The sequence below is a fragment of the Boleophthalmus pectinirostris genome, unplaced genomic scaffold, assembly GCF_026225935.1.
Source record: "Boleophthalmus pectinirostris isolate CB_2022bp ecotype Guang Dong unplaced genomic scaffold, ASM2622593v1 HiC_scaffold_7, whole genome shotgun sequence".
In the NCBI taxonomy this organism is placed as follows: Eukaryota; Metazoa; Chordata; class Actinopteri; order Gobiiformes; family Gobiidae; genus Boleophthalmus; species Boleophthalmus pectinirostris.
The window spans coordinates 4,964,716-4,990,445 of NW_026571473.1; the positions used below are offsets into that span (position 1 = coordinate 4,964,716).

Consider the following 25,730-nt stretch of genomic DNA (forward strand, 5'->3'; position numbering starts at 1 on the left):
TTAGTTTTGAGTTTTGGATTTTTTGGATTTTTCATTAAATACTTTGAAGCAGTCCTGCATTTTGGGTCCTCCCTCTGTTTCTACGTGACACTTTAGTGTGAATTATTATGGTCAGAACAGAAATAATTCAGATTTAAAAGTGCTAAATAACATTTTTTTTGCCGTGTAGTCTGCGCTGAAATGGAAGCATCATGTTCTATGTATTTTCCTCGGTTTTACTGTACTGTACTGTATATTATTATAGTATATTTGAGGATACTACATCACAGTACTTCAGTCACATCCAAAGTAACAAACAGAAGTGGGAGTGACATGTTCCAGTTTGTTCATGTAGAATTAAGCAGATTAATAAAGAGAAAAGTATTTTCTAAAAACATATATTTTTGGAGAAGCATCAAGTCTTCTCAAGTCACAAGTCCTAAGTCACTGACCTTCAAGTCCAAGTCAAGTCCCAAGTCTTTGTCTCTTTTATTAAGTCAAATCTTGAGTCCTAAAACTAGTGACTCAACTCTGACTCTGACCTCTGCCGCTAAGTCAGAATGTCTCTTTTTCAAGGTATTTCTGAGCTCCTCTCATTTAGACGACTGTAATGCACTTTTAAATTTTTTTCTGGCATCAGCCTCCGTGCACTTTACCGCTTATAGTTAGTCCAAAATTCTGCTGCATGACTTTTAACTGGAAGCAAAAAAACCAGAGCACATTACCCTGATTTTAGTGTCATTGCACTGGCTTCCAGTTCGTTTTAGAATAGATTTTAAGATTTTATTTTGTGTGTTTTTTTTTTTTTAGCTTTAATGGACTGGCGCTCTGAAGTGTGAGCTCCAGCTCGTGGAGCCTAAGACGAGACTTAAAACCAGGGACAGGGCCTTCTCTGTTGATTTGAGCTGCTCGTCGATTTGAGCTCCCTCACACTACTGCATATGCGCACGACCCCCAAGCGCTGTTACAGTTTAAATGCCGTCGATTTGAGCTCCTGAGGCAGAAGTAGAGTAACAAGTCACATTTAGTGTTTAGGTTTCATTGTCTGTTTTGACCAGTTAAACATCGACGTGTGTGTCAGATTTATGGTAGAATACCTATGTTAGATGATTGAATAGTTTGGATTTAATATCTGATTTTATAATTATTTTCATTACATCATACTTTATTTTGTTTCCATGTGTAGAAAAGGTAACTTTATTTAGAAAGGCGCTGTATAAATAAAATATCACTGTATTATAATAGGAAATTCACTGTAGCCTGTGATATTTATTTAATATAAAGATTTCAGTGTTTCCAGTCATTTCTTCCTTTTCTATAGTGGGAGTCTTATTTGATAGAAGATATCGGCCTGTGGAAATGAGCTCTGCCCAAATTCATATAAATGAGTGAATAATTGTGATTCAACAGTGGGAGCTTTATTCAATGGATAAATTGTCCTGTGGATATGTGCTCCCTTTAGTCAGAGCCTATTTGAGCAGAATACAAAATGAACTACCTATTCATATTCATATAAATGAGTGGAAGTTTTACATAACTAAGGTATAAAGTGTGATCCCTGTGTGCAAACAGCATCAAACCTGCAGCTCTAATCCACAGAAATGTGTTGTAAAACTGGAAAGGTCCGGGTTTGGCGTTTTTGGATCTGTACACGGAAAAACGCAAAGTCGCTTATTTCGAGGGGGTAGCGTGACTCTATAGACGTCACTGTCGATTTAGGCTGCAGGTAGCTCATTTCGACAGAACACCGACCCGAAGCTCTGGAACATTCTACCCCCCCCACGTCCAAAACAGCCCCCACAGAGGAGAGTTTCAAGCTTCGTCTTAAAACCCACTTTTACTCTCTTGCTTTTAACACCGTGTGAGTCAATTTGTGCCTTTTTATTTATTTTTATGTTTTTTACCTTTTTATTATTTATTTATTGGTGTTTTTGCTCTTATTAGATTTGACTAGTTTTACTATCTGAATGAGGACTAGTGCAGTAAATAGAGTTTAATTTTGGATGGGATAAAACCACCTGTAATTGAATAAATGTAAGTTAGAGCTGTTTAATGTCACACTGCGGAACATTCCAGGCAGAGCAATGACATCTCCATAGAAACAAGAAGGTGACGGACCCCCAACCGAAATGTCAGTGCACCTATTAACTTATGTACACTGAGTCGGTGTAATCAATTCATCGTCGAGAAGTGTTCAGTGGCAGTGAAGTTTTCAAGTTAGTCATTTGGACACTGTTTTTGAACTTGAGATGATTCAGTTGTCACTCAGATGTTATTTTCAATCTTTTCTGACAGCACAAATAAACAAAAGCTTCAGAAAATGGTGCCAGTATTCAAAGAGGTGATTGTTGTCAGTTGAAAGGACTTTAATAGAACAGTACATAGGCTGCACTCTTAAAAACGGTATTAGAATCACAACTGAACCTGCCTTCACATGCAGATAGAGGACACATCAGCAGGTGAAACCACTTTATATTATATATATATATATATATCTATCTATCATTGATATTCTTGGTCAGGACTAGTCCTATGGGGTTCATTTGGTCTTCCGATAATGTATGTTATTAGATTCTTTTTTCAGACCAAGAGTTTGGTTTCATACCTGACAGTTTCAACTGCTCACTCACGGTCTTTCTCAGAGTCACGTGATGTTGCTGTGACGTGTCATTCAGCTGATTTATACAGGTTTTTGTGCTGTGTTCCTACCAATGGAGGCAGGACGACACCGCCATCTGCAGTCCCACTTCCTCACGACAGTATCCCAGGTGTGTGAGAGTAAAAGCCCCCTCGTCCCGGTTTATAGTCCTGTGGGCACGTTCCGTCTTTCAAATGCCAAATTTAATCCAACAATTTAAGAGGCAATTTAAATATGGAAAGGTGCCCACGAGACTATAAACCGGGGCAGTTGAAACTGTCAGGTATAGAAACAAACTCTTGGTCTGAAAACCTGAAAAACATTGGTCAGGACTATTTTAGCTGGAGGATTTGAGTTATGGTGCATGTTTTGGGTTGATGGGGAAAACCAGAGTGCCCAGAGGAAACACACAAAGACATAAAGAGAAACATGCACCTCTTCTTCTGTGAACCTTCTTGCTGTGAGGTGTAGGTGCTGACCACTCATCCTCAGTATCTGGACAGGTCATACTTCATGTGTAAGCTCAGAACCTCCAGAATTCTCTCCCTGAGCTGTGATTCATTTTTGGCTGCAGGTGTTGGGTTTAGTTAGTGACGTATGAGATCAGAGAGAAGCATTTCTGATTGGATAATCATCTTGAGAACCAAAACACCAAATTATAACATAAACAACTTGGCCAATGTTTTTGTAATTAAGAATTAATCAGCATTACAGTTGTTCAGTAATCAGTAAAAGCTCTGTTTACCTCATCTGAGACACAGTCAGGTCATGTTTATGGAATTTAAAATCGAAATCTACACTTCCTTTAAGCCATAACATTATAATGGAAAGTTAATGAACCTAATCCCAAACAAAAACAAATAATGATAAGGTTCAACATTTGTGGATCCAGAGTCTAGCACCGGATACGAGCAAATAGTTGTTTTAACGTTCTGGATTTTTACGGGTGGGTTTGTGGGAGGGTAGTGATTACACATGGGCGGGTCAGGACTAAATCAAGTCTAAACCAGGACTACACCAGGACTAAACCAGGACTAATCTTGGACTTCAGAGTGAGAGAACCCCGAGTCAGTGGAGCAGGGTGTCTGCAAAGCGCAATCGGGCGGCGGCTGCCCTCAACTCCGTGAGGCATGGAGCTCTGCACCGGTCCTTTCGCCTGCAGTCGCCCAATGGTCTACGCGGGTGCACCTCCAAGCCCATTCCAACAGTGAGTTCTGATTAATTTCTGGTTTAGTCCTAGTTCAGTCATGGTTTAGTCCTCCTGGTTCAGTCCTGGAATCAGTCCTAGGTTAGTCCTGGTTTAGTCCTTGGCGTGTTTCTTCTGCTCAATAAATACAACCTGTGAAATGATTATGTATTTTTGACAGTAAAGTTGCGTCTGTTCATATTCGTAATGAAAAAAGTGTAACCGTTTCATTTTATTTCGTGATTGTAATTCTTGAAGTCATAACTTTTCAAATCATATTCTGATGGATGCTTCAGTTAGAATGTTTTTAATTTGTGTGTGATTTATCATGGGCACGGGCGGGTGCGGGCTGTGTGGGTCTCCAAAAATGCACCCATGCAGAACTCTGTGTGGATCATTGCATAACAAGGTTCCCACTCTTTGTGACTGACAACATTTCAGAACCTTTCCATGACATTATCATGACCTAAAGTGAATTTTCCATGACTTTATGGCACATACATGTGTAGAATTGATCAGACTTTTAGTGCTAAATCTAACCCTTTCCACTCACCTTATGGTTTGGGATTATAGTTTTTGAACATTCAAAATCCTGTCAGTGCATTTATTGTCGCCTCTTTAAAACAAAAGGTGCAGATGTTCGGAAATAATCATAATAGCCTCATGAGAACTTAACAGAACGCTGTATTTGCGTGAAAGAGATACTAAAATTCCATGACTTTTCCGGGCCATGGAAAATAATATTTTCAATTTCCATGACTTTTCTAGGACTCTCATAACGGGAACCCATGGGAACCCTGGATATTTATTTGAAAAACAGTGAATCTCCCTTTAGAGTTATATAGACCCTATCTGAATTAGCCTATTCTACTATTTATTAATAAAATTCAAGTCAATGTTAATAAAATGATAATAAAAATAAGCAATATTGCCAATCTGCACCACTCCAACGACCACCACTCAGTCACCCACATACTTGCTCTACATTCATATTAAGATGAAGGTTCTTGCCTAAGGACTCAACAACAGAACTTGGTCCGAGCGGGAATCAGTCCTCAGACCTCCTGGTTGGGGGCCCACTGCTCTAACCACTGAGCCAAACACAAGTAAATATTGAATGACACTGGCAATAAAGACCAGTGTGTGCAATCTTGTAAGCTTTTATCGCTCTCCGTTCCCTGACACAGTAAACATGATACCCCATAACCCTGGAGCGCTGAGTGGCTGTTGAGCTGATTTTGTTGCGCTGCCTCCCCTGCGCGCTCGCCTGACAGGAGCAGATCACCTGTCGTTGCCGCGGTGACAGTGGCAGGTGCTGTGATGATGGGGAGTGTGCAGCCGAGCGGTTTGATTACAGAGACACATTACTACACGAGCGGCAGGCGGGGGGCGGAGATGACGGAGCCTCATATCTAATCCTGACAGTATTTGAGAAGTACCAGAGCAACCTGATGCACACATTTACATAAATCTTTAAAGGAGCATAATGTATTTTTGTGTCCTTCTAAACCAGTCTTTAGAATGGCGTTGCGTACTTAAGACTGTGCTTATATTGTCCTTGTACAAGATTAAATTCCCTTTTGCCCATAGAGAGTATTCTACAAGCAGAAATTTGAGAAGAACACATTTGCTGGAGTAGCTACAGTTGTATGATCCATAGCAAAAGAAAATCTCTATTCTGACAACTGGACAAAAGTTCGAGTCTTGTAGTTAGTGTGGGACATTCTACAACAGTATGCTAATAGGCTGAGACCCACTAGAGCCGTGAACAACTGAAATTATAGTGGAGTTCAACAGACCAAGGCAATCCATCTTTGAACAGAAATGGAGGGCTCAGACATCATCTTTCTCCCATTTACAACTCCATCCTCAGACCTAAACCAAAACAAAGAAAACAACAGTGATCGCCTGTACGCTCAGAGGTCTGAATGATTCTGCTAATATGACTCAGGCACAATCCCCAAACAGTGCTGTTCACTAGACCTAACAAACAGTGTTGGGAGTAACGTGTTTATAAAAGTAACGAATTACTGTAATGCATTGCTTTTTGCTGTAACGCAGTAATGTGACATTACAGGGAAAAAAATAGTAATATTTTACTTGGTACAAATGTGAGTAACACGCATTACAATGCTTTTTTTAACATGGATTAAAGTGGTGTTTTTTTCTTCATACAAATTCACTAAAATAGTAGCGGTGAAACTCTGGAGACGCGCCCGCATAGACCTTCAGGTAACCGCGGGCGAAAGGACCGACACAGAACTCCATGCTGTTTAGACCTGGTTTAGACCTGGGTCAGTTTTGGTTTAGACCTGGTTTACAGTCGTCCCTCGCTCTATCGCGGTTCACTTTTCATGGTCTCGCTGTTTCGCAGATTTTTTTTTTTGTGCAATTTTGCATGCCTTTTGTTTTTACAGTGTATGAACGCGTATTGCATTCCTCCTGCTGCATCCTGATCGGCTAAGGGACTCCTGTCTCCTGTACGGTACAGTACAGAATGTGTTCAGCTGCCAAATTTAAATACATTTTCAATCTCTAGCAGTGTGATTCTGAAGTGCTGTATGTTTGCAAGTTTTCTCCCCGACAAAACCCACAACGTCAACGAAACGTTCTGCACCAACAAAGGCTCCTGCGCTCGCACCCAAAAGGCAGAGGACGATGCAAACCATCGCACAAAAGGTTGGACTTCTGGACACGCTGAAGGAAGGTAGAAGTTATGCGCTGTAGCAGAGTCACCTTCGAGCCCATCCCGACAGTGGGTCCTGGTTTAATCCTAGTTCAGTTCTGGTTTAGTCCTGGTTTAGTTCTGATTTAGTTCTGATTTAGTTCTGTTTTAGTCCTAGTTCAGTCCTGGTTTAGTCCTCCTCTTCAGTCCTGGAATCAGTCCGAGGTTAGTCCTGTTATAGTCCTGGTTCAGTCCTGGTTCAGCTCTGGTTTAGTCCTGGTTCAGTCCATATACGGTGCAAAAGTTCAGCATCTTCGCAGTTATTTTGGTGAGAGTAACTTAAAGTAATGCAATAGTAATGTAATGTTTTACATTTTAAATACAGTAATATTGTAATGTAACGAATTACTTTGAAACGACAGTAATAAATCATAAATAACACATTACAGTTTTAAAGTAACTTGTCCAACAGTGCTAACAAACAAGCTAACAAACACAAACTGTAAACAAGTAGGTGTGTTAGTTTCAGAGTAGTTTAAATGTAGTTAGCTCGTCCCTTCAGGCAGATAAAAGACAGTGTCCACCAGCGTCTTAGTCAGGCTGGTGCTATCTAGTGCCTCCGTTCAATTTCATTTCTTTCTAGTGACTAGGTCAGGAATCAGAATACACATACACATATAGAAGTGCCCTACATTGTGTGTTGGCAACAATTCCAGAGATTTAGGATTTAAAGCTGAAACAAAGAGAATGTTTGGTGAATTTTATCAAGGGGAAAGTTATTGTCCTTCTTCCTACAGGATTTGGGGAAAAGCTTAATATACCAGTTAGCCCCGTTAGTGGCGCATTACATACGTCACGATCAAACAGCAGCGATTGGTTAAATTAAAAAAGTACCTGCCTACTGTCGAGCAAGCGAATCCTAATGCTGCGAGGTCAGACGGTTTCTAAGAAGTGAAACCGGCTGATGAATTAGACTACCAGCATCTGACCAGAACTGAAGAAGCAGAGTGGATGAGCTGTGAAACATATTTGATCAAAAAAAAAAAAAAAAGTGTCCAGTTGACAGAATTGAATTTCTCGTTTGCCTTCAATAGATCAGGCTAACCAACTGTAAACAAATAGTTGTGTTAGTTTCGGTGTATGTCTATACAATCTCTCAGTCATCCAGGTAAGATCCATAGCAAAAAAAAGATTCAGTTCTGTCAACTGGACAAACGTTTTTTTGGGGGTGGATATATTTCCCGAGCATAGTTTGATAGTAGTTTCAGAGTAGTTAGCTCCTCTCTTCAGGCAGATATAAGGCAGTGTCCACCAACGTCTGACCAGAACTGAAGAAGCAGTTTAAGTGAACTGGAAAAAATATATTCACTCAAAAACCTTTGTCCAGTTGACAGAACTGAATTTTTCTTTTGCAATAGTTGGAGTTGTCAATCCTTCCCATCCTTCTGCTCTGGATGGGGGTATCTTTCTTAGTTAGTTAAAAATCATTTCTGGTAGGGGATTTTTCACTTGTGCGGCTGTTTTTTGGCTCAATCATGTGTCGTGCTTCGTTTAGTATGCATGGGGTAACGAGAACCGATTAAAGGTTGTATAGAGGATTTTCCAAGGAACGAGAAATCCAGCGACTGTTTGTCCTTTTTCAAATGTTGCGCATGCGTGTAACCACCCCCCCTCCCCTACAGCTCCCTACATAGAAACGCCTCCTCCCGCCTCCTCCTTACGCCAGAAACAGGTTTGTTTACAGCCGGTGCGCTGCACATGACTTGTAAACAACTAACTACAGTGTTGGTTAGGCAAGACGGAGAAGTGAGGAGCGGGGGGAGCGGGTGTGCGGACATTTCGTTCGCGGACGAGAAGTGAGGAGCAGGGAGAAGAGCGGAGCAGGGAGAGAGGAGAGAGGAGAGAGGAGATTCCGTGCCCGGAGAAGTAAGGAGCAGAGGGAAGAGCGGAACGGGCAGCGGAGACAGGAGCAGGAAAGGGGTGCAGAGAAGGTTGCGCGGAGATTCAGTGCGAATGAACTAGCTACAACACGCAGCAGCAAGCGGACTCTTTCTTTGCCTTGAAAATTACGTTTTCAGACATAGGATATCACTTTCGTGTCCTGAAAAACGTTTGTTTAGCTCTTGGAAATAAAGTACGTTTTCATAATAAGCAGAAGTTTCCTGTCCAGGAGTAATTTGTGGACCAGTGCGTCAGTCTTTAGACCCTGCGTCTGCTTCAGTCGCGCCATCGCTGGAATGAATCTTCAAGAATCACCTTAGTTTGGCTTCGCTGCTTTTCCCCTTGTCTTCTTCTTTCAGCGACCTCAAAAACAGACTTTCTTTTGCGGCTAACTGCTCCTGGATTCTTGTCGCCATTGCAACAAACTTTGTGCGAACTGCGAGGAAGATATAGGTCAAAAAAAGCCGCTAAGAACTGTTGCGTTGGTGGAGTAAACAGCGTCTGTGCGGCTTGCGTCTGTGGACTGCGTGACAGGCGTACGTAAACCACGTACCGGCGGCGCAGACAAGTCAGTTATGCTAGAAACTTAGGGAGATTGATTGACAGCCTGTCAGCTAACAGATAACGAGGCAGTGTCGTTATCTATTGGCAAATGTTTAGCCCCACCACGTCCAGAGTTGATGAATTTTTATTCTCTTTTTTTTGGTCATCATAATTACAAGGCTACTGCATCTCTATAATGCTATCATTGACAATTTGAAAAAAAAAAAAAAAAAAATCCTCCATACAACCTTTAATACCTCATGACCAGCTCCCGATGGGCGATCGTAGGTCGCAAGAATATCTTTAAACCTTTGAAACCTTTGAAATCCAGCTGCCTCTCGTGAGGGTTTCGCTCTGTTGAAGTAGTTCGGGTAGTGTGAGAACATGAATCATGAGCTGTGAACTTTGAAACCCTGCATTTTGGCCGTACAATTTGAGCTGGGATGAGTGAAACGATCGAAAATATCGTACAGTGTCACCCAGCATTACCGCTCGTCACAATGGAGATATTATAGTTTATATTATTGTTTTGTCTGGAATACTCCATTAAACTTGTATTTTTAAGCAATACAATGCAAGCTATACATGTATTCTTACTCTGAGTGTGCTTGCCTCTCCAAAGATCTGACCTGTAACTTCAATGACGTACAGTAGTGTGGAACATTCTAGGCAAAGTATTAATATCTTCATGGCGACAAGCAGCTGGTGTAGACTCCTTCTCAAAAGTTACATAGTGCACCTTAAATTTCATGCGCACAAAGAATTTAGAAAAGTGTGCGTGAAAGCTGAAATGGAGTTGGTGCAGTGCTAATAGTACAAATGTAACCAGCTCCCCTGCCGATGCGAGAATGGTAGAAATTGGGTGGAGGACCTTTAAATTGGCTGTATTATGCTTTTCTTTCTCTTTCTAAAACAATCTTGGGCACAATTTGAACTGCACCCCATGTTCAAACACTTAAGACACGAACCAACTGTTACAAAAGCAATTTTTATCATTCTCCCGCTGATTCAGAAATGGACAACCGCAGATAGCCCCTCTGGCCACTGTCAGCAACACAAACACTCGGGCTGGGAGAGTGGCTGGGGTGTCTTGCTCAAGGACAACTCATCAACTCTGCGCAACATTTTATAATAAGTACTTCTAATTAGCCTTAAATAGGATCTGTTACACTTCTGATAACACTTAACACTTAGATCACCATGTTAACTTTTGTTGTTTTGAATTTATTAACATGTTTAATATGTTATATATTCACTCTGAGTCCTCCTCCCCTTTGCTCTCCATGCTAAATCACTCTCCCTTCAGCGCACTATCACAAGGCAATCAGTGAGCATTTGTTAATTAATGAAACTCCTGCACATCGCATCAGGTTTGTGAAGATGCAGTCTATTGTTTTGTGTCATGTTTCTGTATATTTATGGAGAATTGTTGTGTGGGAGCATGGGAGACGTAGGCACCACCACCGCCAGCACCACCACTGCCAGCATCACCACCAGCACCACCGCTAGCACCGCCGTCACCACCACCATCGCCAGCACTGCCACCACCAGCACCACCACCGCCAGCATCACCACCGGCACCACTACCATCGCCAGCACCGCCACCAGCACCACCACCGCCAGCACCACGGCCAGCTCACCTCCAGCATCACCGCCTGCACCGCCGTCACCACCACCACCAGAACCACCGCCTGCACCTTTTCCAGCACCGCCACCACCACCAGCTCACCGCCAGCATCACTGCCTGCACCGCCGTCACCACCACCACCAGAACCACCGCCTGCACCACCACCGCCAGCATCACCATTGCCAGCATCACCACCGGCACCACCGCTAGCACCGCCGTCACCACCACCATCGCCAGCACTGCCACCACCAGCACCACCACTGCCAGCATCACCACCGGCACCACCGCTAGCACCGCCGTCACCACCACCATCGCCAGCACTGCCACCACCAGCACCACCACCGCCAGCATCACCACCGGCACCTCCACCATCGCCAGCACCGCCACCAGCAACCACCACCGCCAGCACCACGGCCAGCTCACCTCCAGCACCACCGCCTGCACCGCCATCACCATCATCGCCACCACCACCAGTTCACCGCCAGCATCACTGCCTGCACCGCCGTCACCGCCGTCACCGCCGTCACCGCCGTCACCGCCGTCAACACCATCGCAGGCACCATTGCCAGCACCGTCACCACCATCACCACCACCTCCAGCACCATTGCCACCATCACCACCACCGCCAGCACCACTGCCTGCACCAGCACCACCGCCTGCACCACCGCCATCACACCATCGCCACCACCAACAGCACCACCGCACCATCGCCAGCCAACAGCACCCACCAGTACCACCACCGTCAGCACCACCATTACCACCACCGCCACATCACCACCATCACCACCAGCACCGCCATCACACCACCACCGCTTGCACACCACCAGCACCACCACTGCCAGCACCACCGCCTGCACCATTGCCAGCACCGTCACCACCATCACCACCATTACCACCACCGCCACCACCGCCAGCACCACTGCCTGCAACAGCACCACCGCCTGCACCGCCACCACCATCAGCACCATCGCCACCACCAACAGCACCATCGCCAGCACCATCGCCAGCAACAGCACCACCAGTACCACCACCGTCAGCACCACCATTACCACCACCACCAACATCACCACCATCACCACCAGCACCGCCATCATCATTACCACCACCGCTGGCAACAGCACCACCAGCACCACCACTGCCAGCACCACCGTTTGCAACAGCACCACCAGCACCACCACTGCCAGCACCACCAGTACCACCACCGTCAACACCACCATTACCACCACCACCATCATCACCACCATCACCACCAGCACCGCCATCATCATCACCACCACCGCCAGCACCACTGCTTGCAACAGCACCACCAGCACCACCACCGCCAGCACCACCAGCACCACCACTGCCAGCACCACCAGTACCGCCACCGTCAGCACCATTACCACCACTAGCAACATCACCACCGCCACCAGCACCACCACCAGCGCAGCAGCAGGAGCCTTTCAAAAGCTTTAATTGGAGAAACAATACAAAACACAATTTGCATTATTTCCTCAGACTTTCAGCTTTTCTCTGGAGTCTGTATTTTCCAATTAACATGCAGAGTTTGTCCTCGCATCTGTAAACAAGAGATCCATTTTGAGCACTTCCATATTTGCTCACTGAGTTGCCAATGCATTCACAATTAACGGCCTTTTGTACTATAGCAATGTCGGTCAACTCAGCTGAATTCATACAAGTTTTAAAGGGGACAGATTTTGTGACATGGACTTTTATGAACCTTTAACCATGTTACATTGAACTAGACATGGGTCCTAATCTATGCCCATGTTACACTATTTTCTGATCTATGTTATAATGTAGTTTCCTCATCACAAACAGACCCAGTTGTGTTTTGTTTCATGTTTAACGCACATTTAGGCTGAGTTCTTCTCTTAAAAAGAAAACTGTTCCTTCTTGTGATGTCATGTGGTAATTCGGGAAGTGCTCCATTGTGTTTTTAAACTCCATTCACCTTCTGTAGAGTCATTTGGGTGATTTCAGACATGGAATTGACGATCTCTAACTTGAACTAACCACATCATTGTGGATTTTGTAACTTTTTTGGAGGGTCTGTCAAACGCTTTTGTCCATGGAGATGTTTTTGCTTTGTCTGGATGTTTCACAGTATGGCGTTAAAGGGATAGTTTGGGATTTTGACATGAATCTGTATGGCATCCCCGTGAGCAGTGTCATGCATCAACACTGACTTACCCCCGACAGCGTCCGGTGAGCCGAGATACTGGCCATTTTCGGTGTTGACGAAAGTAGTCTGTCAAGTTGACTGGGGACATTAAAATAAAACATTTTTCTTCTCAAAACAATATGTGTTCAAAAGAGTGATACATTTGCATCACAAACCATCGTCCTCAAAAACGTCAGACCTCATAATTGCTTGGCACTATTTTTTTCCCGTTCGTATCACTGCGCGCTGCCGCCAGATGACAGTCGCACACGGATCCATCACTTTGTGCAGTTGTTCGGCAATGTTTACATGCGCAGACCGCCGCGACGTGAGAGAGCTAACATGAGAGCTAGAGTGATAAGTATATAAGCTTGTATAAGATACATAAGATTATATCTAAAAAATGGTGCGAACTCTTGATTCTCCAGGCTGTAACAACAAAAATCTGTCTGAATCTCCACACACATGTCACCGTTTTCCTGTCACAGACTTTGCGCTGAGGAAACTTTGGCTTCTTGCCTTAGGCTTCAAGGTGGAAACCAAACCAGGTAAGAACGAAGAAGTGCTGCTATGTTTACAAGAGAACAGACTCAAGAATCAGCTGTAACTCTGTGTGCAGTAAATCACTCAGTGTCATATCACCAGTGAAGCTTCTACAAAACGTAACTTTATAAGTCGACTGTTATTACTATTGTAAATGTCTCGTACACTGTTGGCAGCAGCTACGTGGACGTGTGGATGATTCTATGTTTCTATTAGTCGTCCATGCTTCAGTCACAGTGGAGGCTCTATGTTCACTGTATACAAGTTTATAAATGACGTGAATGGTGATTGTCGCTCACTCGGTCTCTCACGGCTCCAGCTTCAACTTGTACCATTTCTCTGTCTCTCTTCTCTCTCTGCTCGTTCTAACTCCATCTGGTGAATTTCGGCATCAGTATATTCGTTCACAAAGATCTCCCCTTGTCTTTGTGGTAAAGGCAAAGTCTTTATTGTCGGTGTCGTAATCAGACATCAGACATGGTTTTGTGATGCAAATGTATCACTCTTTGGAACACAGATTGTTTTGAGAAGAAAAATGCTTTATTTTAATGTCCCCAGCCAACTTGCTGGACTACTTTCGTCAACACCGAAAATGGCCAGTATCTCAGCTCACCGGACGCTGTCGGGGGTAAGTCAGTGTTGATGCACGACACTGCTGACGGGGATGACATACAGATTCATGTCAAAAATCCCGAACTATCCCTTTAAACCTTTCTATCTTCATGAAGACCAAACCAGACCAAGTTACAGGTCAGATATTCAGAGACTGGAGAGGCAACCCAGCCCACAGTCACAGCGCCTGTTTTTGTAAGTATTTTTGAGCTATAAAACCACCTGTAATTGAATGTAAGATAAAGCTGGTTAATGCCATACTGTGGAACATTCCAGACAGTGCAATGACATATCCATAGAAACGAGCAGAAAAGCTACACAATGCACCTTTAAGTATTGTACATTTACTTTAGTACTTTGTTAACTTCCAGCACGGTTTTAAAGTACCCATCCTCTGTATTCCAGTACATTTTTGGCTACTGCACCGTCCTTTGTGTATCACCTTGGCGATTCTCTACTACTTTGTACAATAGATTCAACTTGGGGCTCTTTGCAAACACCGGTAATAGTTCCACCTTGTCCCCACCCCCCGCTCCACTGCAGCCCCCCTCTCCCCCCTCTCCCCCCTCTCCGTGTGTCTCGGTCTGGGCTCGGCTCCACTGCGCTGCCTCCTGCTCCATTAGCCTCGCTGATGGATGGCTGTGGTGGGTCCGGGTGGCAGAGTACCCGGGGGGGAGCAGGTGTGGTGGGCACGCTGTGAGGAGGAGACAACGGGGTCAGACTGAAAATACTAACATCTGTCACTCTACTGTATGAGCTGCAGTATCAATGTGCTTTTAATAGACTTATGGTAGAAACTGGCAGTGACGCTCGGCAGTCTGGACTCAACTTTTGTTCCTCAAAGACAATTTCCAGACATTTTCACATTAAAGGGCCCATATTACATGGTGTTCTGATCTATGATATAATGTTGTTTCAGTCTGTACCATTTGTTCTTCTGAATTTTAGTTGAGAACAAAAAAACAATAAAATGGGAAAACAGTTTCTTATTTTATTATTCTATTTTAGGGACAAACACAAAAAAATAGAATTAATGTGAATTAATTGTCCACTGAACAAAGTTTATCTCCTCGCTGCGTCATGGAGATCAACAGTTACTTTTGTGTCGCTATAAAAGAAAAGACATGTTTGTCCAAAAAATGAGCCCACTGCAGCTCTTTTCAACTCTGAATCGGTAACCAGTCCTTTACGTCTTAGGTTGTGTTTTTCACAAAATCTTCAAATACTCGTTGCAGAGCATATCTTAATTCCATTTTGCAACAGTGTGGCGGAAATATCCGCCTTTGTCGAACCTGGTCCAAACAACTCTAATGTATTTAACGTGGATTTTGATGGCAGCGATGGCCTATAACATCCACTGATACCAGTGTTGGGAAGGTGACTTTTAAAATGTAATTCCCCTACAGATTACAGATTACATACACCAAAATGTAGTTTGTAATGTAATCCATTAAATTACTTAAAGTGAGTAATGTAATCTGAATACTTTGAATTACTTGATTTGCTGTAGAGAAGCAAACAGGAGGAAATCTTCACATGAAATGTTTTGTCTGCTAAAAGAAAATAAAAAGCCCAGACTTTACTGCGCGGCATGATTTAGTCCTGTTAAATCCTGGTTAAATCCTGGTTTAGACCTGGTTTAGACCTGGTTTAGACCTGGTTTAGACCTGGTTTAGTCCTGGTTTAGTCCTGGTTTAGCCCAAAATGTGAAAACAGGAAAATATCGCTGTGTAATCCATTTATTTCAACAAAGTAACTGTAATCCAATTACCACTCACTGAAACAGTAACTGTAACTGAATACAGTTACTCATGATTTGTACTCTGATTACGTAACTCTGATACATGTAATCTGTTACTCCCCAACACTGACTGACACAGACTGATTCATCCAAAAACTTAAAAATACACACTAAGCAGCTGAGCAGCAGAACGTCCGGGGCAAATAAACCAGAGAGAATAAAATATCAAAACTGAAATGATTGTTCTTTGATTGGTGTTATTTAAAATAAACTTTAAATTAAATATTGGAAATAGAGGTTGACTTTTTTTTTTTTGTTTGACACTAAAACAGAATAATGAAATAACTAACTGTTTCCCATTTTATTCTTTGTCATTCTTAATTGAAATTCAAAAGAACAAATCGTACACGGACCTGTTTCCTCATCACAAACAGACCTGGAGTTGTGTTTTGTTTCATTTCATTCACACATGTTTAACACACAAACACTGCAATTTAGGCTAAGTTCTTCTCTCAAACTAAAAACGCTCTGTTCCACCTTCTGATGAAGTGTCATGAAGTGCGCCAAAGTGTTTTTAAACTCTGCACCTTCACTAGAATCATTTGGGTGATTTCAGCCCTGGAATTACTACTGAATCTTTACTGAACTGAAGGTAAAGTGTAGCTTTTAACTTGAAAACTACCACTCTATGACATCACAAGGTGGAATAGAGCATTTTGAGCTTTGGAGATGTAGACAGACTAATAATAAAGAGTTACTCAAACATGAATGAAACAAAACACAACTCCAGGTTTTTGAAGAGGGAACAATATTATAACATGGTTTAAAGTCAGTGTTGGGGAGTAACAGATTACATGTACCAGACATAATCAGAGTACAAATTATGAGTAACTGTATTCAGTTACCGTTACTGTTTAAGTGAGTGGTAATTGGATTACAGTTACTTGGTTGAAATAAACTTGATTACACAGAGGTATTTTCCTGTTTCCACATTTTGGGCTATATCCCCTTTTTTTTTTTTTTTTTTTTTCGGTAATTCCACTCATTGCCGACACTAAACCAGGTCTAAAACCAGGTCTAAAACCAGGTCTAAAACCAGGTCTAAACCAGGTCTAAACCAGGTCTAAACCAGGTCTAAACTATGTCTCAAACAGGATTTAACAGGACTAAATCATGCTGTGTGGACCATGTCTCCTCCTCTTCTATCAATAATATTTTTTATTTGGTTCAGTAAAGTCTGGGCTTTTTATTTCAAAATTTCTTATGTTACGATTTCCTCGTCTTTGCTTCTCTACAGCAAATCAAGTAATCCAAAGTATTCAGATTACATTACTCACCTTAAGTAATTGAATGGATTCTGTTACAAACCACATTTTGGGGTGTGTAATCTGTAATCTGTAGGGGAATACATTTTAAAAGTCACCTTCCCAACACTGTTTAAAGCTCATAAAAGTCCATTTGCATAATACAGGACCTTTAAACAGGTGAGGTAAGAATAAAGAGAAAAACATACTAGTAGAACTTTCCACTCTGCTTTCTCATTATTTGAAAAAGTCTCTCTCCTAATTAACAGCATAAAACTACAGAATCTCCACAGTACTTTTGAAACTTAAGTGATAGGGCTCATTACCGTCTTGGGGAAAAACATAAAAGTCTGAACAGCACCAAAGCTGCCTCTTCACCACAAGCTAACCCTTAAAAAGTTTAGTAGCACTTTCTTTACAACCTGCAGAGTCCCTCAGATCCATACGTTATGTTTCATATTTATCACTATAAGAAACAGTGATGCATTCAGGTGTGAAATGTCCTCATAAAATTAACCTCATATGTCAGCAGAAGTCCTTACATTTGGTATTAAGTAAAGAACAAAAATGCTGATGACAAAGTGAGCCGGTAGCAACAGACTCCAGTAAAACTCTGGTACAATTATGTTGCATTCATGTAGAAACTCATAAAAGCATTTCTCAAGCTGAAACACAGACCAGGAAACTACAATCAATTGTGTATACGCCTTTTCTATCTTACGCTTTTGTACAGAATTAAAAAGTAGTGTAATAATATAATTAATAATAATATCCTGAACTCCAGTGTTGTAGTCAAGACCGCACTAGTTGAGACCAAGACCAGCCCGAGAGCACAGGGTCCAGAGACCAGGACAAGACCAAGACCTCTGAGGGTCGAGACCGACACAAGACCAAGACTTTTAAAGGTCAAGATCAAGACAAGATTGAGACTATGGCCCATCAAGACCAAATCAAGACCACTTTTGTCATTTCTTACATGTATTTGTATTTAACAGTGATTTTGGTGTTGGTACATATATATCAATGTTGTTGTTTTTTTTATAGATCTACCTCCATTTGATCTAATTTATGTTTATTTAGGCTTAAAATAAGACAAGCAAACTGTACTGCACTTAAACACACTTTTTTTGGAACCCGACCCACAGTTTGAGCACTTCTTCTTTAAGAGAACTTCCACTGGCACTTTACAGAAACTGCTTCAAAGTGAGAAAAGTGAGTAGAATTTTTAAACCCGTTTTTACAAGTTCTTAATTGAAGTCACTTTCTTTTACAGGTTTTGTGGTGGTGGACTATTTACCGCATTTACAAAACCCAAAGCCCATCGTGACAAATACAAATGGATCTGTGCACTTTTATTAGGTAAACCTCAGCCCACATTTTTACATGGACACTAGCATATGTGGAGTAGTTTTTGCTTTGCGTATTTGTCTTGCCCTTCTAATCAGCGCATTGAGGAGGGAGCCTGTCTGCAAAAAGGTGAGTAGCAGTGCACTGATGTGAGGCAGATGGACAGGTAGGATCATGTTTTTAAAAATCTGCCTTGAGACGAGGGCACACGCTGTTGGGGACGTGTGGTGATGTGGCGTACAGTGTCGGCCAGCTCCAAACGAGCGCACAGACCTCGAGTCTATGACAAGACCGAGTCCAAATGCGCTCGAGTCCAAGATGAGACCAAGACAGTCAAAAAAACTGTCTCAAAGCCAGTCTCGAGACCAAGACTGGTCTTGAGTAGTGCGACACTACTAAAATCATCTCCAGGTTAAGTTTAAGATTATGGTTCACTTTACAACCGTATTGTTCCTTCTTTGCCCTTGGGAGACTTGTGAGGGAAACCACGTCTTCGTATGCCGTGCTTTTTCAGATGTTCCAAGTTGCAATATGATTTCAGGCCTTATTTATTCACTCCACATTCACTGGTGGGAAGCTTCTCCTGTAGCCACAGCTGCCCTGGGTCAGACTGATGGAAGTGAGAGTGCCAGTCTGCAGCATCAGCCCCTGCAACCAACACTCACACTCCAAGTTCACACTAGGCCAGTGCTTCTCAATTATTTTCCGTCACAGTTTATCAGCGTGATTGGGGTGTAGTGTCTTTAAAGGGATAGTTCAGGATTTTTGACATAAATCTGTATGTCATCCCCGTCATCAGTGTTGTGCATCCACACCGACTTACCCCCCGAAAGCGTCCGGTGAGCCGAGATACTGGCCCGTTTTGGTGCTGAGGAAAGTAGTTCGGCAAGTTGTGTGGGGACTGTTTACTAAAGCGTTTTTCTTCTCAAAGCAATATGTGTTCAAAAGAGTGATACATTTGCATCACAAAACCATCGTCGCCAAAAAAGTCAGATCTCATAATCGCTTGGCGCTATTTTCTCTCCGTACGTACCACTGCGCGCGGCCGCCAGGTGACAGCCGCGCACCGATCCATCACTTTCTTCAGTTGTTCGGCAGTGTTTACATGCGCAGACGCCGCCACGCGAGAGAGCTAACGAGAGAGCTAACGAGAGAGCTAACGAGAGAGCTAAGAGAGAGAAAGAACGCTTTAGTAAACAGTCCCCACACAACTTGCCGAACTACTTTCCTCAGCACCAAAACCGGTCACGATCTCGGCTCACCGGACGCTTTCGGGGGTAAGTCAGTGTGGATGCACAACACTGATGACGGGGATGACATACAGATTCATGTCAAAAATCCTGAACTATCCCTTTAAGTGACACTGTAGTTTATTTGTCTTCATGCTGTGCACTCCCAACTTTTTTAGACACAGTAAACACAGCGGCCTATCCTCGTTTCCCACCGTAGTCACAGTGAAGCAGTGAATACAGTTTGTTCACTGCACTTCATATCTCCTGCTCTGTTGCGTGTCTTTGCGTAAAAACCCCGACACTACAGCGCTAATACTCCCTGTGCACACTCTGACAATGAGACCGTCACTGCCAACTACTGTAGTGGATGTGCAATTACACTATTCTAGTACAGCAAATAAAAACATGTTCTCCAATATCACACCCTCCCCGGCATCACCCCATTTGAGAAGGACTGCACTAGGCACTGTGGGTGAAGTGTCTTGCCTAAGGGCATAATGACAGTTTTCACTGGTGCATCCAAGTACTAACCAGGCCCAGGCTGCTTAGCTTCTGATCTGAGGAGTTCAGAAGGCTTGGCCACATTTTGGTGGTTTGGGTTGAGGGGGGAAACTAGAGCCTGGAGGAAACACACTCAGACACTTTCCACTAACCTTCATCCTTTATAGTGTCTTGCCAAAGGGCACACTTCACTGGTCTGACTGTGTACTCCCCCAGTTGACCAAAATCAACACCTTTAAAATCCTATAAACTGTGTACGACTGTAGAGCAACTTTCATTTGATCAAAATCCTAAAATGTCTCTATTATGAGCTCCACATTTCACAGCTCACATATCACACAAACTCTGATTTTAATCTAACACACCGCGCCATCGCACCTCTAATATCCCAGGTCTTATCTTTAATTAACAATCTGTGGTTCAGCTGCAGTTCAGCCTTTTCCTCTGTTACAAATCTGAACTGTTCCATATTTAATTCAGTATTAATACGACAGGGGACTCCGGCACAGTCTATTAGAGCAATGGTCCACCTCGGGCCTCGAAAATGATGGGCTGATTCTTTTGTGTATTCAGAGGTTAAACGCTTCCTGGTTTGGAACTGACCCCGCCCACTCTGATATGATTTCTTCCTGGTTTTAAGAAACTAAAGGTGCTGACTTCAATCTGAAAGGTAATTAGGCTTTTTTTTTTTTTTATACGTAATCTGATTTGCATAGAAACTCCGGGACCTTTTCGAAGTTATTACCTGTTAGTTTGAGCAAGGAAAACAGTCGACTTCTTCATTAGTGAAACAGCAACGCTCGGTACAGATATAAGCAGCTCCTATACACTCTCTCAATGCATCTAATGTCATAAAAATGTCATTCGGGTGGGCGAGTGGATAATTTTCTACACGTAATCTTGTACCTTGACATTAAAGATGCTCTAAATAATTTTATAGCTGCAAATGGAGCTATAATGAAACACATAAATGCCACCGGCGGGGAAGTCTGTTAGAATTATGAGGCGTTATTGCAGTTTGATAAAATAAGTTGACAAAAATGTAGTCGGGTTTAAATGCAAAAAAGAATTAGTGATACACTGAATTATGACAAAACCATTTCAGCTTGATTAAATAATGTTTTCATCACATAGAGAGAAAACTTATCAGCTGCAGTGGACTGGACTTACAGATATTTTGCAGCTTATGTCATCAACAGTACATGGGGGTGTGATGCTAACTGTAGGCACTGCTCTGTATGAGTTTTGTTTTAACACAATCTGATCATTAAAAAAAAAAAAAAAAAAGATTTAGACAAACTTTACTGATCCCATGGGAAATTACTTGGAGCAGTAGCTTATACATTACATTTTATTACAATAACAAAGAGTAAAATGATAAAAAATGTAGGGCTGGGCAAAAATTTTAAAAAATTTATAGCAATTAATTGCATGAGTTCAAGCAATTAATCGCATGTTATACGCAAAACCAACGAATGAATTAAAAAGTAGAGTATAGTGCACTTTTATTGGAAATGTAAATGAAAGAGCCATACATTTGTTGTGCAAACAGCATTTCTTTCACAGGGAAACCTCAGAGTCTTCAAGGTGTTCAGTGAAGGCTCAAGAAAAAATACTGAATGGACTTTTGTACTACAAATATATTTATTGAATATTTTTTATTCAGTGAGTAATAAACACGACACTAGTAATAATTTCTAGATCAGTGTTATAAACTTGGACTGACATTTCTTGGGAAACAAAGGGTTAATATAATGAAATGGAAATGGACCAATCACATTTTTTCTTCCAGTGGTATCTGGGTAAATCAGTGACTCCAGCACTGAACTAAAGAAACAAGCTCAGCTCAGAGCGCACGGCTGGTCCGGCCAGAGCCGGAACCTGCAGCCGAAACTGTGGCCGGGCCCGCGGCTCGCGGAGGCTCGGACACGTTGCATCTCACGTGGTCAGAAAAAAGTGAAAAAAGTGTAAAGAAAAGATGTCAAACTTAAAGAAATCGTCGTGGTGGACTTTTTCAAAATAAAAGCCAGTGAAAAACAGACGTTTACAATAAAATAAATAAATAAATAATAAAAACTGCATTAACGGCGTTAAAATAATTGTTGGCGTTAATGACTTAATTAGTTAACGCAAAGAGTGTGCCCGGCCCTAAAAAAAAGGGTAATAAAACTTCTGTGGTGGACACCTTTGACACCACAATGTTTGTATTATTTCATTTCATTGACATTAAGTTAATTACAGCACACATAATTTAATTTATTTTTTTATTTAGACTTATATTCTAATTTGGGTGCACACATTTTAGTTAAGTCTGAATTATTTACTTACACTTGTTTTTTTGTTGTTTTTCTTTGTTTGAATGGCTGGGTGGAGGTGCCGAGGCAGAGACCATCCACGCTGAACAAAGGGGGAGCATTATTTGGTTTGTTTTACTAAGTTTGTTTGTCTATTTGGTTAAGGTTACTTTATTATCACTTTATTTTCTGTATTATACGTATTTGCCTTCTTGACACTTTGATTAAGTTTATAGTTGTAGTTAATTATTTAGTGTGAAGCCTGTGATCAGATCGAGCGCTCATGGTTCTGTTTAGGAGTTTGATGAGAGAGTGAAATGCTAACAAGCTTGAGACTGTAATTATTATTTATGTGAGAGAGAACAGAGCAACTCAGCTCACATGTTGTAGTTCTGACTAAATCAGCTCTTCATGATCAGATTGTGTTAAAACAAAACTCAGACTGAAGTCTAACTTGAGTAACAGAGCTTCAGACAGAGCAGTGCCTACAGCTGGCATCAACCCCAGGGAATGTTGATGAGTATCAATATAACTTTATGGGAGAGTTACAGAAACTTAGATGCACAAATGTTGAAGCTTATCATTTGTTTGGGATCAGCTCCACACACTTGTCATATTCATCTTATGGCTTAAAGTCCTTTCAGCTGACAACACGTCTTTGGTGTTGAATAATGGCAACACTTTCTGAAACTACTGACAACATATTTCTTTTATTTATCCTGACAGAACTCAGCCACACAGGAGGAGCTCGGAGTAGAGCCACTGCTCCTCCACGTCGAGAGGAGCAGCTGAGGCTGAGGCTTCTGTTCTGATCCCTCCTGGGCACCTCCGTCGGGAGGTGTTCCAGACATTTCCCACGGGAAGGAGGCCCCGAGGAAGACCCAGGACACACTGGAGGGACTATGTCTCTGGGCTGACCTGGGAACACTTCGGGTTCCCTCTGGAGGAGCTGGAGGAAGTGTCTGGGGTGAGGAAGTCTGAGAGTCTCTGCTTAGACTGCTGCCCCTGCGACCTGGCCCCGGATAAGTGGAAGAAAATGGATGGATGGACATCCTGACAGAGAAAACCTTGAACTTTGTGTCAGTTTTAGTTTCATGTGGACAGGCCCAGTAATGTCAGAGACATGAAGCATAAACCAGGTCAACAAATCTACAACTGACTGTGAAACAGCAAATTAACCTGAGGATCCTGACCTGTCCTCCTCAGTTTTAAACAATAAGAATTCTAAAATGTTCCAATGTCACACAAATGCAACATAATATGGCATTAAGATGATCTATTTCCATGGACACAAGCTAAGTTACAGGTCAGATCTGTGGTAAGGCAAGCCAGCTCAAAGTAAGAAAGCAGGTTTTCCAAACTGAAAAACCAAAACAAAAAACATCAAGATAACTTTTGTGTCATTTTGACCATTCCAGGCAAAGCAGTACCTTAGCCACAGCAACAAGCAGGTTACAGAGACCAGAAAAGTTCCATAGTGTGTCTTTAAAGTTGGCCTATATTGTCTAATGATGCTGCTTTGAGAAATCGCATTAGCAAAGTTAGAAAAACTGCAAAAACATGCAAAGTTTGAAAAGAGGAGAGAGTTTTAATATATTATGCAGAAGTTTCCTGACAGAAAGGTGAGCGGGGAATACTTTTCAAATTGAAAATGTACGATCCGGCTAGAATAAATCCCAAAACGAAACTTGTTCTACAGAATATGAAACAGCAGACAATTACCCCCAAAGGACCTACAATCTCACAAAAGTTCTAATTAAACCTGACCAAAGTTAAAGGACTTGAATTTAGAATTATACCTGTTTGTGTCGCTGACGAAGTGGTTTAAAGTGTTTTATTTTTCTCTCATTTTGACTTAATTTGGCGGGATAATATCTTTTGTAAATATATATATAATACTTCTACACCAGTTAATAGTTTTTTTGGTTTGTTTGTTTAAATTTTTACCACTTTCTCTGTTTTATCACTTTCTACAGAATTATTTAGTAAAGAACGAAAGAGGATTTAAAAAAAATAATACAAATTTATACTTTTTTTTTTTTTGCTATGTATACACAATGTAGAAAGTAGTACATATAGAAAAACATATTTAAAAAAAAAAAAACTATGAATGAGAGTGAAAATTCCAGGAAGTAAACTGAGTATATTAATGACTTCACATTAGGTAGAATTCTATCCAAAATTCTATCCAAACACAGTTTTCTTCCAACAAAATAAAGGTGTTTTCTTTTCATTTTATTTGTCAAACATCTCTCATAAATAGAATTATCTACTTCCTGCAATTTTCAACATATTTTTCAACTTTTATTCACAAATTTCTTCTTGATTGGCATAAAACTATAATTTATATTACACTAAGTATTATCTCGCTAAATTAAGTCAATTTTTTAGAATCATAATCAAAATCAAAATCAAAACTGTTGTACACCCTTCAAATCAACACGGCAACAAGTAAAAACAACATTTGATTTGAATGTTTACCTCATATGTTATTAGGTTCTTTTTTCAGACCAAGAGTTTGTTTGCATAGGTGACAGTTTTGATCACTAGCGGTGTTCCTCAGAGTGATACTGCTGTGATGTGTCCGGTCAGTTGATTTATCAGGTTTTGTCGTCCTGCCTCCATCGCCATCTGCAGTCCCACTTCCTCAGGACAGTATCCCAGGTGTGTGAGAGTAAAAATGCCCCCTCGTCCCGGTTTATAGTCCCGTGTGCACGTTTCTGTATTCTGGTAGGTTCTGTTCATGCTTATGTCACAAACCTGAAAACATTTGGAACATGTACCATATTTTCCAGGCTATTAGATGCGCTCTTAAGCCACTAACCCCATCAAAAAAGGACTGCATGCCCCACAATCCAGAGCGCCCTATACACGAATCCACTCGGGTGTCCCAGCATGACTTCAGTAAACTACAAAGCTGCACCACCCGTAGAACACACAAACACACACGGAGCAGACAGCGACCACACAGCAAAACACACCTGCAGACACACTCATCACTCCACGCCGACGATGAACGGAACGAAGGAATGAACCAAAAAAGCGAGTGCAATGTGCCACTTCTAGACACAACTGAACAACTGAGTCACTGCGAACACGCCGACAATCCAGCGGTCCCAGACACCCTCCCTACACACCACAACTGAACAAAGCCCAGAGTCACCGTGAACGCCACAAACAAACAAAACCACTCACCCATCACAACTGTTGTGTTTTGTTTAAAGTCCCACGCGGTTTATTTGTGAAAAAAGTTTGAAAATAGACCATTTAATGACAGTGCGCCTTATACCCAGAGCGCCTAATAGCCCGGAAAATACGGTAGTTTCCGACATTGGGCTCGACTAACATGGATCTATTAACCCCTTCAAAATTCCAGGCCGTTTTTTGTAAAATTGCTCTTGTTCTGACCTTTC

The 25,730-nt window shown here is 42.0% G+C and overlaps 1 pseudogene; it reads right to left on the reverse strand.

Moving 5' to 3' along the window:
- Positions 1 to 25,730, reverse strand: part of LOC110160237 (contactin-associated protein-like 4) — a 513,033-nt pseudogene that overhangs the window by 11,175 nt on the left and 476,128 nt on the right.